At 39.0% G+C, this 14,385-nt stretch overlaps 1 protein-coding gene across 3 annotated transcripts in view; it reads left to right on the forward strand.

The window, feature by feature from the left end:
* The window catches only part of FGD5 (FYVE, RhoGEF and PH domain containing 5), a 466,200-nt gene that overhangs the window by 16,969 nt on the left and 434,846 nt on the right, over positions 1-14,385 (forward strand). The window lies entirely within an intron of this gene.

Below are 14,385 nucleotides of genomic sequence, written 5' to 3' on the forward strand. Positions count from 1 at the left end.
TTTTATAGGTTTTATACACATACATACAAATTACTAATACTAGCTAATATTAATAATTAATAATGGTGACTGACTAATCTAGGTTATGAATCCTTTTATAGCTATTGATGAGAAGAAAAGTAGAGTTTTAAAATTCTTTTTCAAGACCAGAAAGAACAGGAGAGTGGAGTTTCAAGTTCTTATGTTATGGGAACAGAGTTGCCTCTCCTTTCTGTTTCTTGACTTTATGATGTCACCTCCAGGAACAATAAATATTGCGTATGGTGTGGTCAATGGAATGAATGGTAAAAGTGAACTTGAAGGATACTTTGGCACCAATGTATTAATGCATTTAAAAGCCATGAATCCTGAAACGAGTTTCCTCTTTTGCTTGTTAACAGAGCTGTGGTTTCATTGCAAGGGACATGACCATATTTTTTGGGTCTTCGGGCCAGTTGTCTAGCTTGAAGAGTGTGTTCTCCACTTTCAGGGATTATGTTTCTATCAGAGGGTAAATCTTAAGGCCAAAAAAGGTTGATTTAGAGTTTTACCATTGGCATGTCATTTGCTGTGGTAATTTCTGTGGTGTGCATTTGGGTATCGTCAGCACAGGAATGTAGGTCAATACAAACATCTAACAGGGAAAATAATGAGAATAGATTAATGTTAAAAAAAGACAAGCATTAATAGCAATATCTGTGGGACAGCACAAGTTAACATCATACTTTCTTCTGGATGTGTAGGGGTTCCAGTGTGACACATCTGTATACTTTCCAAGCAGTGTACCCCTGAACAAGTTAAGCCATCGCGGTGCAACAGTTACCACCATGAGCAACCATTACAAGGATCTGTCGGTTAATGGTGTCAAAGGCAGCAGAAAACCTTGACAGGAGAAGGAACCCATTATGCCACTTATGTGCCCCCATTAACATCCCAGAACCCGATCAGTCACAAGATATTCCATAGATAAACAACAGATTTACCTATAGGCAGGGTCATATGACAATTGTTTCACTGTTCTTTAAAAGAGAATGTAGCTCACTTGGGCTACTGACATATGAGCCAAATCGTTTGTTATGAATGCTGACACATAAGTTGATCAGATTCAAATCAATCACGTTAATAAAGAAGCAATGATTTGAGAAAATGTCTTTCTATTAATATAGAGTTGGTATGTGTTTGAGTATATGTTTGGGGTGTGCATGTGAGATACTTAGATATCTTTATATTTTGTACTGGAAATAGTTATTTAACTGTAAAGGATCATCAAAAACATTGTGTATGTGTCTATCATTACCATTATCTCTTATGTATGTTATGTCAGTCATGCCATGACTCTTGTAAAATTTTTAGCATCATTACCACCCATATATTTCTGTTTCATGCATATCATAATTCTTTTATGTACATGTTTCAGCAGCATTACTAATAAATGTCATCATGTAACAGTGGTCAAGAAAAAATATTTGTTTTCTCTGCAATTTAAGGAAATAAATGTGGCTAGTATACAAGGCATGCCTGAATGCAGTTTATTGACTTCTGCTGAATCAAACACCCTGAACTACTGGACCATTTGACAACAGAAACCCTTAAGAAAAGTAAAATATGGCCATACAGGACATGCCCAGCATATGCTACGTTTGTATAACATAACATGTGTATTTGTAAAGTGCACGTTCACCCTGTAGGGCCTCTTGGCGCTGAATAACAAATGTTTATTGTTACTCAACTCAATGGAACTCATTTATTGACCTGAGAAGGATGAAAGGCTGAGTCGACCCACAGAGATTTGAACCTGTGACTATGAGATCAAACACAGACCCCTACAGTAAACATATATATCCAGACAGTGGATTTATACATAAACAGACAGCATGGATGTTTATGGCTCAGAGTGGTTAATTAAAGTTTTATTTCATTTGAAAGCTTTAATGATTATTTTCTTATTTTAATAAAGCCCTCAAATCGTAAAATTGTAATGGTTACATAAAGGTAAATTAAGAGTAAACTTCCCAGCTTTCTTTCTTTATATTTTAGATGAGCATTACAGATTTAAAGAAACTCTGATTAACAATGTGACACACTTAATGCAACACATCAACACAATGATCACCTCTGATGAATAAACGTTGTTTATCCTTTAGTGATACAATCCAGAAACAAAAAGTGTTAGGAAGTTAACAGAGGTTTCACAGCACATCTGCAACAGCTGTCAGGCTTTGCAAGTCACCAGCACCCTTGTATAGATCTCAATGTGATGGGTCAAGCAGGAATCATCTAGCTAGAGAAACACAAAATAACTCAAGTGGATCCAATGGACAGGACTTGGAAGCCTATTTGTTGTGAAAAATCAACACAATTGGAAGTTCAAACAATGATGAACTATTTCATAATTCACACCTGAGTGAACTTCATCCTCAGCTGGACCTAAACACAATAATATACATTCTTTTCCTTAAACAAAATCAACAAAATTGCGCTAATGTTTAGTTTATTTTCCTGATTGTTGGGTTGACTTGACCTCACTGTTGTTTGTACCTCTACTTTTACGTATCATGTATTTCATCATTACAGAGACACAAGGACAGATTATCTGTCCTGACCCAAGTCCATTTTCCATGCTTGCATCTGCATACCTTCATGCACATCTTAACACTGTTCCCATATGCCTCCCCCTTTGAAAATACCACGCATATATGTGATCATTTTCTATGACTCCCCTTTATAGCGACTCTACAATCACTCCCCATTACTGACTTTTCAAAGTTGATTATGATCTATTTATAGTCTAAATATTTGTCCTTCAAGGAGACCTAGTGGACCTTTTAGAAACATTCACAACTCTTTCATTTCTATCATAAACATAATTCACTTTGTGCCAACTTTCTAACTTCTCTCTCCCACTTGAATGTCTATTGATACATTCTGTTAATTTCGTTGTCTCTCCATCCCCTTTACCATGTTGTACCAACTTCATCTCATTCATTTCTGACTCTTCAAACGTTTGAATAAACATACCCTCTACACTCTTTCCTGAGTTCTGTGTACTCTGTGTTCTTTTGCTGCTTCTACCCACATTTCTCTTCTAATACCATCAACACATTATTTATATGTATTTATCATGTTGTGTGTTCAGCCCTTGAATGTCTTTAAATATAACTGCAATTGTGGTGCCTTAGTTCAGCTGTTGGTTATATTAATAGCAGACCTGGATGAGAGAGGTATGACTTCTTTCAAATGATGAGTAAGGTGGCACAGAGTGTGGGGTAGGTAATGCAGCCTAGTTCTGGATCAATGTGGTGGTGCCTCCAGTCAGCAAATGGTTGCCACGATCACAGATCACCGTGATATAGGTATCAGTTCTTCATTTGAAATGGGCCTTGCCAACCAAAGTGTAGTGGTTGGTGTGATCCACTTTCTTCTGACGGGGGTGCGGTCCATCACCCATCTTATTGATAAGAGAATACCTTCTTGATAAAGCAAATCTTTCATAAAGGCTGGTGAGCTGGGTTTCTTCATCTGCCATGGGCAGACTTATTGACATCTACCTCTGATGGTTCTTTATTTGTGTTTCTTTTTGTTTGGTCAGGTCTGGCTTGGGGGATCAGTTATGTATTCACGGATATGCGGTTCCTTGCAGTAGTCTAAGAATGTCCCAACTTCTTGAGGTCTTGTGAGCCTTTTTGAATATTTGGGAGTATTTTAAATGTTATCCTGTACACAGATGAAGCCTGTTCTGCTGTTTGGATTAATGTGGTCTGAGTTCTTGACACTGAGACAGACTCTCGCTGGTTGATTCAATAAATAGAACATCTACATTCTTTTCTTTGATGCTCCAACATAGACTATATTACAATGACAAAGTTGCAGCAGGAATAAAAGTGGCATTACGAGTTGGAGGTTTATATCACTTGTGATGTCTGTGATTTGTTGTTTCAAGAAAAGCACTCTTCCATACCAAATATGGATTCTATGTGCCAAAATGGGGATTCTCCCGGGTCATGTTGTGATCAGGTCACCAAAGTGGTTATCTAGCACAAAGTCTTTGGATTTTATGGTGTTCAAGCACTGGCTGTTCTCCTTAACACAATGGTAAACGTGCCACAGTGACTTGGGAGTTTTGTCCTATAGTTTTATCCCAGTAATGTGTGCAGCTGAGTGACATCCACATACATGTGAGATTTCAGATCCTACTTTATTAATTCTATCTATATGATAAACTACTGTACCCTCTACCCACATCCAGGGCAGCTATCTTTCCTTCATAACTTTGCTGCATCTGCTGTACATATTCCTGGTATATTTACCTTCTGTTGAAATCCATGAATTCTCTCCTGTTAGTATATTGCAATTTGTACTCATGTTTCTGACCTTGCCTTTCTCTAAATTCCCTGGCATGTCTTTATGCTACCTTCATTTGATCGGAGTAACAAGCATTTAGCTTGATATCAAAATCACTTTGTAAGGAGGTAAGTATTGTAGTCCAGATTATATCACCTTTTAACTGAAAAAGATCTTAAAATGTTTAGTAGTTAAACTGGGACAAAAAGGAAAAGCATTAACAGGTTGCTGGAAAAGTATTTGCAATTTTGGTAGGCTATGCAAGTGTGTACTGGGAACACAAGTACAGCTTATCCATTCCATAGTTCTATAATTTCTCCTCTACATAGCAATGACAGTTCATTTTGTTCTTCAGAATATGAAAATGCTTATGCATCTGGTGTTATCTGATCCATGCAAATAGAAAACATTTGGAAAAACTGTATTTCATTGTGGGGTAAACAACACATCTACATCAATTCTTATCGCCATGAGAACATTAGGATTGTTTTTTAAAGAGGTAATGATATTGAAGATATATGAAATAATTTTTGAATTTTACCTTTTGTAACTTTTAAAGTGGGTTCTGCAATTGCTGTTTAATGTTTACCTTGATGAAAAGTTTGTACAAAAGAATGCTAAACAATCTATAGAAGTAAAAAAAGGAATCACCCTAGAGTAGCTTGGGATTCTCTTACGAGTAAGTAATAGGTATGAATCATATATTCATGGTTCAAAAAAGTGCACATATTCTTTCTTAGTCAGAACTGATTTATTCGCCAGTGGTGGACAAATCCAAAGTGTTTGATAGCGAGTACACTCAAAATCTGGCTATTTAGAACCATTTGTATTCAACCCCTTAATTGTGCCGTTCAATTTCAAAGCCTGAAAGGCATTTTCAGAATTCAAGATGAAAAAAGGTCTGATTTAAAATTGGAATTCTGACATTCAATTTATAAGCACTGCCTTTAAAAAAGGCATTGGTCAACCAATATTTGAAGAATACTCCTACTACCAATACAGCTTTTTTTTTGTTGCTACTAATGGTTTATATTTTATTTACAGTTAACACTAGGGAATAAAAGCACTTGACAATAATTAGCCCATATGAAGAAGATGAACAAGTATAGTGAAAGAATAGACTGGAATTTGAAAGTCCCTAAGAATTGGGGTTTCTCAGTTGTTTTAAAGTGTGTAGCCTTTATTCCATCGACAATTATTCTTTTGGCATGAGAGAATGTCTTTATGTTTGATGTGAATAGTTGTGGGCTTGCTTCTCAATAGTCACTTGCAAGAATACTCAGGAGCCTGAATAATTTCTTGGGGAACACTAAGAAGCTTAAAGGCAATTTTGGACACTACTAGGAGACATCCAGCATGAGAAGAACTGGGTTGTTAGATTGAACTCATTCTATATAACACAATTCTCCTGGTAGCAGAATTGTAAGGCTTTAGAAGACAAGTGATACCTTTATGTGAAATCAAATATATAGCTTTTTCAATTCTTTATATTTCCTTCTGCACTGAAAGGTAGGGTTGGAAACTCCTCATCTGCAAGGCAATTTTGAATTTCCTCAATCATTGCAGGATAAAATTTCCTACAGTAATTTCTGCCAAGCCCTTTCAAATAAAGTAATAAATAGGCCTCTTCGTGGGTGGCAGTGCTATCTACTTCCTATTACTTTGTGAAATGGCTTTATCATTTCAAAAATATAGCACGATAAAATTTTCCAGACAGTGGCGTTCCTTTTGGATGGTAAAGCAGAAGGTCTTTTTCAAGTAAGACTTAAAACAATGTAAAATGTTATCAAGCACGAGCTGTACAATTGTGTAGCTTGACTCCAATGCCGCTTCCTATGAAGTAAATGTTGTCAAATGCAGTTTGTATAAATATTAGAAATATACCACCGCCCTGTAATCTTTATAACCTTATCAGCACCATTCAAACGTTTTTGAGAAACATTATTACTGCAGAATGCGAAAACTGTACAGCTTTAAAATGTCTAACTTTACAAGGAGGATTAGATTACAATTTAACAAAATCAATTTGGAACAATGTTTTTTGAGATTGTTATTGGAATAGTGACAAGCATGAAGTATACTACTGAAAAGCAGATGCATACATTGATAAAGTTATAGTTTTTCATGGCAATGAATCCTAGCTAGTCTGAGAAATGTCTCCATGACGTTCCATTCCACTCTCCTTAAATGGACCTGGAGTCTGTAAACAGGTCAGGCCATTCTGGTGATGCCCCTAAGCACAAGAAATCTAAAATAAATGTGATATTCCGCTTTTACTGAACTTTATTCCCAAATCTGCATACATCCTTTATTTACTTCATCCAGTTTTTGTTAATAAATTGCAATTACTAAATACATGAGCATAGTCATCATGATGTTCATTGCTTTCTGTAGTTTTTCTAACTCTTTCTTCACTTTAGAAACTCTAAAGTTCTCCCTTCTTTTCATGTGGGTGACAAAGAAATATCACTGACAGTAAGGAAGAGACCCTCCTCTCCTATCTAGAGTTACTTTTATTTTCATCCACTTAAGTTTTCATTTGCAGATAAAGCTGGATATTTTGCTTTGTAGGTCCTTACAAGTTGTATAGACCTAAATCAGATTTTAAAACAAAAGTCAATTTCAGTGAAATCAAAGTTTTGAATTCAATGTGCCATCTTAATGCTGATTAAAGATTCTTTCAACATTTAAGGGTCTACTTTGTCACAATTAAAATCTTTCAAAATTGTTCTTCTTAGCTATTGCCCAAAGTATCAAGTTTCATCACTATCACAGTCCGGTTGTGAGTCCCTCCCATGTTTCAGAGCAGACCTTCAGTTCAAACATCACCAAAATATTTTAAATACACAGTGGCACTCTTAAACCCGTGTAACTTGATATAATATTATGTAATCTGCATAAATCTCTTGTTTCTGTCTCACTGATGGAATGGAATGTCTGAGCCAATGGCTCCTTAAAGTCAGAGCAAAGAGATTGGAGGACTCCTGGCATCATAAGCTTTCTGGAAAAAAAAGTACTTGATGCTTCACCAATCACATACACACTTGAACTCAGATTACAACATAGTTTGTGGCTTCCTGAAATGTAATGTCAAAAACCCGAACACAACACGGTGGCATCAGATTCTTCCAGACCACCATCTTGAAGGTCCTTTCCAAATTCACAAACAGCCATGCGAGTGGCTTAGATTATTCCTTAGTAATATCAATTACATATAATAGAGCATGAATTAGAATGAATCAGCACCTTCCTGGCACAGAACCCTACAGATCTGGTCATTGTAAATAAGATCAATAATGCATTACTCAAACCTGTGTGCCACAATGTTTGGATGCCTCTTCGTATAGTTATTTAGTACAGAAACTGGCAATGTGTTTAAAAGCTATTGAGAAGTAGACTGAATACTTTTTTAAATAGCTTTAATGACATAAGTAAACAACCTCCTGCCACAGAGCTTACAGCTGAAACTGGCAACCACTGTCAGTTTAGTCACTGGGGAGCAGAAGGTTCCAAGAGGGTAAAAAAGGGTAGTGGGAAAGGAGAGGACATTCGAAAGGGTAAAGAGCAAGGAGAGTAAATTACAACACTTCTCCCTTCCACAACAATAACAGGAAAAGAGTGCGAAAAGAATTAGAAAGGGGCCGTACAATAATGTAACAATAGCAATAACACAGGTTACATAATAAATGCGGATATTTATATCAAAAGACAATTATCAATGAATAACATAATCCTTGTGCCATCTAGGGGCTCTACGTGAACGAGAACAAGTAGGTTCTTCATTTGTCATAAGGTCTCTATGAGAGGTTTCAGGATTAGCAAGACAGTTCCCCTTTTGGGGTGAGACTGGAAGTTGACTACTCTTATTGCTGCTAACAATGTCATATGAAATTCTATCCATGCTCCAGGTTCTACCATCATCCAGTGTGACCACTTTCTTTTTGACCTCAACTATTTTCATGGGTTTGGAGAATTTGCTGTCACAGGGGCGACGGGCCAAAGGAAGTTTTACTACTACACTGTCCCCAACTTTCCAGTCAGGATCTTTCATTGCATGTTTTACATCATATCTTCTGGTATACTCTTCTTGATTTTTTTTAACATGGCTTTCCATCTCCTTTCTATTTACCCATTTGGGTTCACCTCCACCCAACCAGTTGGGGATCATTTTGGTTCCTGGTAATCTACCCTTGAGTGCCAGAAATTGAGAAATGTTTGTCACAGAATTGGGTGTTGTATGATAAGTGCTTTATCTACAGGTTTACCTGAGACTTGTGCCATTTGAATGCATTCTTTTATCATACGATTTACACGTTCCACAAGAACATTAGCCCTTGGACAGTATAAAGCAGTTTTAAAATGACAAGTAGACAATTTCTTCAAAAAATCGTGCATTCCATCTGAAGTAAATTGAACTCCATTGTCCGTTATGATGGTACTAGGAACTCCTTCAGTCATAAATGTATCAGAAAGTAATTCAATTAAGGACAAAGTATTGATTTTGGTACAGACTTTTGTCATTATCCAATGTGAATGGTAATCAACTAATACTAACATGAATTTGCCTTCCCACATCGAGTTTTTAAGTGGACCAATAATATCTAAACCAAGTTTATCCCATGGTTTTAATGGTACTTTTACAGGAGACATGGGGACAGCTCTTGTTACCTTGGTTTTATCGCTTAATGCACAGATCATGCACTCTTTTACTTTGTTCTCTACAATTCTATCCATTCCGGGGAACCAGTAGGATGCTCTGACTTTAGACTTAGTCAGGTTTCTGCCCAGGTGGCTTTTGTGAGCTAGATCGGCAATTCTATCCCAAAGATCCTTAGGTGGTACCAGCTTATCTTTCCTCGTAACTCTCTCATTTACAATGCTTAGTTCATGGCGAACTTCCCAATAATCCTTCAAATTATCATCTAAACACCCTTGTTTCAAAGGCCAACCATGAACAATTTTTTCTTTTACTTTGTTGAGAGACTCATCTGTGCTCATGCCTTTTTCCCATTCTTCTTGAGAAATGCCTGGAATCTCCACTAACATGACTTGTTCAGTTATATTGTCTGCATGAGTTCCCTCTCCACTACACGATAATCTAGATAGACAGTCAGCTACTACATTCCTAGTACCGGAAACATAATCAACCTTGAAGTTGTATCCTTCTAAACTCATAAGTCATCTGCTTATGCGAGGAGTGGTAATACCTCTGCTTTTGGTTGAAAAAATGTATATAAGTGGTTTGTGGTCTATGCGTACTGTAAAAGGCAAACCCCACAGATAAAATTTAAAGTGAATAACAGCCCATGCCACAGCTAATGCCTCTCGTTCCACAGTGGAGTAGTTGCGCTCAGCGTCTTTTAATGCCCTTGATGCGAATGCGATAATTTTCTCTTCGCCATCTATGGTTTACTGAGAGTCGCCCCAATGCCTTTGCTACTGGCATCTGTCGTTAGTATAGTTTTTCTTCTTGGGTCAAAATTGCCCAAGAATGGTGCATTCACAATAGCTTTTTTTGTAAATTCAAAAGACTCTTGGCACTTATTACTCCAAACAAAGTGTTCCCCTTTTTTAAGTAATTCTCTTAAAGGAGCCATAATGTCAGCAAAGTTTTTTACAAACTTTGTCATATACTCAACTAGACAGTAGTCAAAAAAGTTTCCCCTTTTCGGTACGTATACAATTCCACACAGTGGCTCACAACAAAAACAATCAGTCACCAGAACAAGACATCAAAACCTGGACCCGATCAAGTGTTCACATGAATTATAGATATTTATTTCAATATGACAAAAAATTATCATCACAATAACAATGAATATTCACATTCACTTACAAGGATTAAAACATATACAACAAAGTTAAAAAGGTTAAAAACCTCATTTTCATTCTATGCACAAATTGCAAAAAGAGAGAACATGTAAGAAAATTGCTTTCTTATCAGCTAAGAAAGGAAGACATTAGATCCGGATCAACTGTTCTCCTTGACATATGTTCGGAAAACAGATGTCGCCACAATCTATAGTCCTCCTTCTAAATCATGCGTCGATGCATTTCGGTGGAAGTCAGAAATAAAAGACCACCTTCTTCAGGACAAACGTTAAAATCTCCCATGGAATGTGTTTTCAATCTGTTAAATTGAGGAGCATATCCACTTCTGTAGATGCTATATAATCTTTGCACAATCGTGTCAAAGAGCGGGAATCGTTCCGTAGGGCCATATTTAGAAACTGGCCAGTTGATCTGCCAGCATGTGATCCTGTATGATCTAGGACTTATGTGTTAGAAGATGAATATTTTTATGTTTCTTTCAGGTGAGAAACTGTTAGAGTGGAGTTCTTCAATCCGTGAGTCCACTGACCATATCTAGAGCCCTATGTATATCAAGGGGTTCTTTTATGTGGAACGGAGGCGCGCGCTGCCTGCGATGCCAGACTTGACACTGAGCTGGTTAAACAAACCCTTCACCATACTCGAAATGGGCGATCTTACTAGCTTACCATCTTCGAGTGAGTCTGGTGTAAAGGACAGACTCCAACTGTCCCTTTAAGTTGTCATACTTAGCCTGGCTCTCTTGTTGGATTAAGGGGGAAGTTTGGCCAATTAGATCAACCTCTGCTACCTTAAGCTTGGCTTCTAACGATGAAACCTCATCTTTGTATTTTTTATTCCTGTAGCTTGACCTGCTTGTAATTTGACCCCGCAAGTAGGGTTTTAAAGAGTCCCAAACTACTGCAATAGGGGCCGAATCCACATTAACCCCCCCCAAAAAAAAATCTATTTCCTGAGATAAAAAGAAGATCTCCTCTTCTTCCAATAAAAGGGTACGGTCGAAGGACCATGACCTAGTAAGGCTAACTTTTGGCAACTCAAACCCCAGCAAAATACTGGAGTGATCTGACAGATGTGAAGCCAGGTAAAAAATCTCTTTTACTCTTCCTCTTAGCGTCTGACTAGTCAATATATAGTCTATTCTAGATGTATGCCGATACTTAAAATTTCTGAACGAGGCTCCAATCTGCTGACCTGATTTTTCTCTCCATATATCTGAGAGGGCAAATTGCTTCATGGCACCCAATAAAAATTCCTGTGATTTAGATGGGACCCTAGCTCTGTTATTAGGTGTCTTATCAAGCAGGGGATTCAAAAGAATATTAAAATCGCCGGCCAGTCCCACTGGGTCAGGTAAATCGAGCAAATGGAGAAAGATAGCCTTCAAAAAAGAAGGGTCATCTTGATTTGGCCCGTAATTGCCAACCAGGGTGAGCTGGAACTCCATAATAACAACTTTCACAATAACCCACCTACCACCTGGGTCAGCTAGCTGGAACAAGTTACGTGCTCTGGCCGATTTCGTAAAAAGTATTAATACCCCTCGAATATTAGCTGTCTGATTAGTACAGGCATATGGTCCAACCCATTTTTTATTTTTTAAAAGGGCGGTAACCCCTTCCTTACAAAGATGAGTCTCCTGGAGGACAATGACCTGCACAGGCGAGTCCCCGAGATATTGCAAAATCTTATCTCTCCTTGGCCTTATACGCATACCATTGACATTCCAGGACAAGATCTGGAAAACACTCATGGTCGATCAAACCAGTACACCCACAGAGACCAGCACCAGCACCGAAGACCAACCCTACAACCTGCAAAGCTCCCTAAAAGTTCCATGATTACTCTGAAAGATGAGATTAGTACTGTAAAAAGAGGCAAATGAGGACATTTTTATTAAATGTTTCACCTTGCAACACCTCCCAACCTCCCACCCGCGCCCCCTCCCACCCCCCATGGAGAACCCCTACCCTAGAAATCTGGACAAAGTCCAGAAGCTACTCTCAGAAGCCTCCCACCCCCACCACCTGATGCACTATCGAAAAAAGAAAAAAAAAAAAAAAAGGAAAAGGGGAGAAAGAAAGACTTTCTAGCCTGAAATGTATAAATTTATCAATTCTACGCTAGACTGTATTACCCTTTTTTTCACTCTTCCAGGATTATATCTTATCTTATTTATTTTGATTATTAATTATTATTATTTTTTCCCCCCCCAAGTTTCCTTTCATGTTTAAACTAACATATCTAACCACAATCCTATGCTCTATTAGTACGCTGCTGCGGTCAGAGTTATTACCGTGGCCCAATCTAAACTAGAAACCCTGATCCGAATCCTACGTTCTGAAATCTTATGATACCTTATGAGACCCTGTTAAGCCCTCTTACTGATAGAATCCAGCAATTCGTCCGCCTCCTGGATAGATCTTAAATTGTACATTTTGTCCTTGTACATAACCCTCAAGGAGGCGGGAAATCTCAGCTGGGCAACTGCACCTAGCTTTTTAAACTCCTCAAGCTTTTTCCCCAGTTCCCACTGCCTGTCCAGAGTCTGCCTAGAAAGGTCAGAAAGAACTTCAAAGGAAAAGTCTTTGGTCTTCACAGACTTCGTATTCAATGTCAGATTCAAAATCTTTTCTTTTAATGCATAGGTAAGGAAGTTAACCAAGATCTTTCTAGGTTTCGCTCTATTTGGATTCTTACGAAAAGGATCCCTATGCACCCTCTGTATGTCAAGATTTATTACAGCTTTGGAGTCTTCAAGCTGAAGGGAAGATTTAAGCAATGAAGTGATATATGATCTTAAGTGAGAACCTTTGCTTCCCTCTGGAACATTCAAAATACGTAGATTATTTCTACGTGCATTGTTCTCCAAAACCTCCAATCCATCCCGCAAATCCGCCTCTTCTTTTTTAAGTCCTTTAATGTCTGATTTTACCATCCCAAGATCTTCTTTCAATTCTCCCACGTAGTTTTCAAGGGTTACCGTTCTATAGCTCAAAAGGTCTATTTGTTTCTCAAGGGATTCACAAAAACTTCTTATTTCCCCCTGGTTGGCCACGGAGACTGCGAAGCCCTTCTTTATATCCTCCGATAAAGTGACAAAGAGGGTCTCCAAGGGTGAGGAAGAAGAGACATCTCCAGATCCACAAATGAGACTAGCCGAGAGCGTCGACTGGGACTGTGATGAAGAGCTACCAGTCGGGATAGCTGGAATAAGAGGACTAGAAGGAGGGCTAGAAGGATTTATCATGGTTGCCAGAGGGTCAGAGACCATGCTGGGGTTCACCTGCGAGCTCACAACTGCCACTAACTCTTGTTCTGACTCCATGTCTCTCTCTAAAATTGATTTAACACTTGATACGTCAGAACTCTCTCTATGGCACCCCCCGTGTGGTAATATGCAATACCTCAGGTAGCACTCTAAAATACGAGCGCAATGAGGGAGTAATCTTACCAATAGCGCAAACTGGAGTATGCTTAGACCTCCTAGGTTTAACAGATCTGGCCTTAACTTGGTGGATCTGAAAAGCAGAGGTGCTAGTTGAAGCCTGCACTAATATAGAAGCGCCGGATGCAAAACCTAATAACTTACTTGTAGATTTGGCGCTATCTACATTCAAAACAGAGTCTTGACAAGACTCAAGGTGGTTTTGATTGCTCCTAGTGCCTATTTTAGAGTCACTTTTCAATTGAGTTTGCGAAACTTTAGCAACACTTAAAGTCCCCCCAATGCCCTTAACAACCGTCCTGTTCCTCTTAAAACCCTTCTTAATCACAAGGGTGGGCTGCGGGGCATCAGCAACAGAAACAGCGCCAATGTGTCTCGGTGCCGGGCTGCCACCTCCCCTCCTGCAGCACCAGCAGCCCCTGTACCTGATGATACCAAGGGCTCCGATGTCTCGCCGCAATTCTCCTGCTCCTGCTGTTGGTCCCCCGCAACACGAACCTGTGGGGGACTCCCGCCGCTGTCATTGCAGCTACTCCCCCGTAGTTGACTCTGACCAGCCGCTCTGCGTCCCTTGCGGAGCTCCAGGGCGGCCAGGAAACAACGAGGGAGGAGGGAGAGCTGCCCCGCCTCTCCGCTACACATCCCCGGCCAGAAAAACTGCGTCTGATTCGGCAGCTCCTCCGCCGGAGAAAACACTGCGTCCCGCGATCCCACGAGCCGCGACCGTGGCCGCCGAGGGGGTGAGGAGAAAGAAAAGGCACAGGAAGGCTCCCGGGAGCTCCCGG

The sequence above is a fragment of the Triturus cristatus genome, chromosome 9, assembly GCF_964204655.1.
Source record: "Triturus cristatus chromosome 9, aTriCri1.1, whole genome shotgun sequence".
Lineage (NCBI taxonomy): Eukaryota > Metazoa > Chordata > Amphibia > Caudata > Salamandridae > Triturus > Triturus cristatus.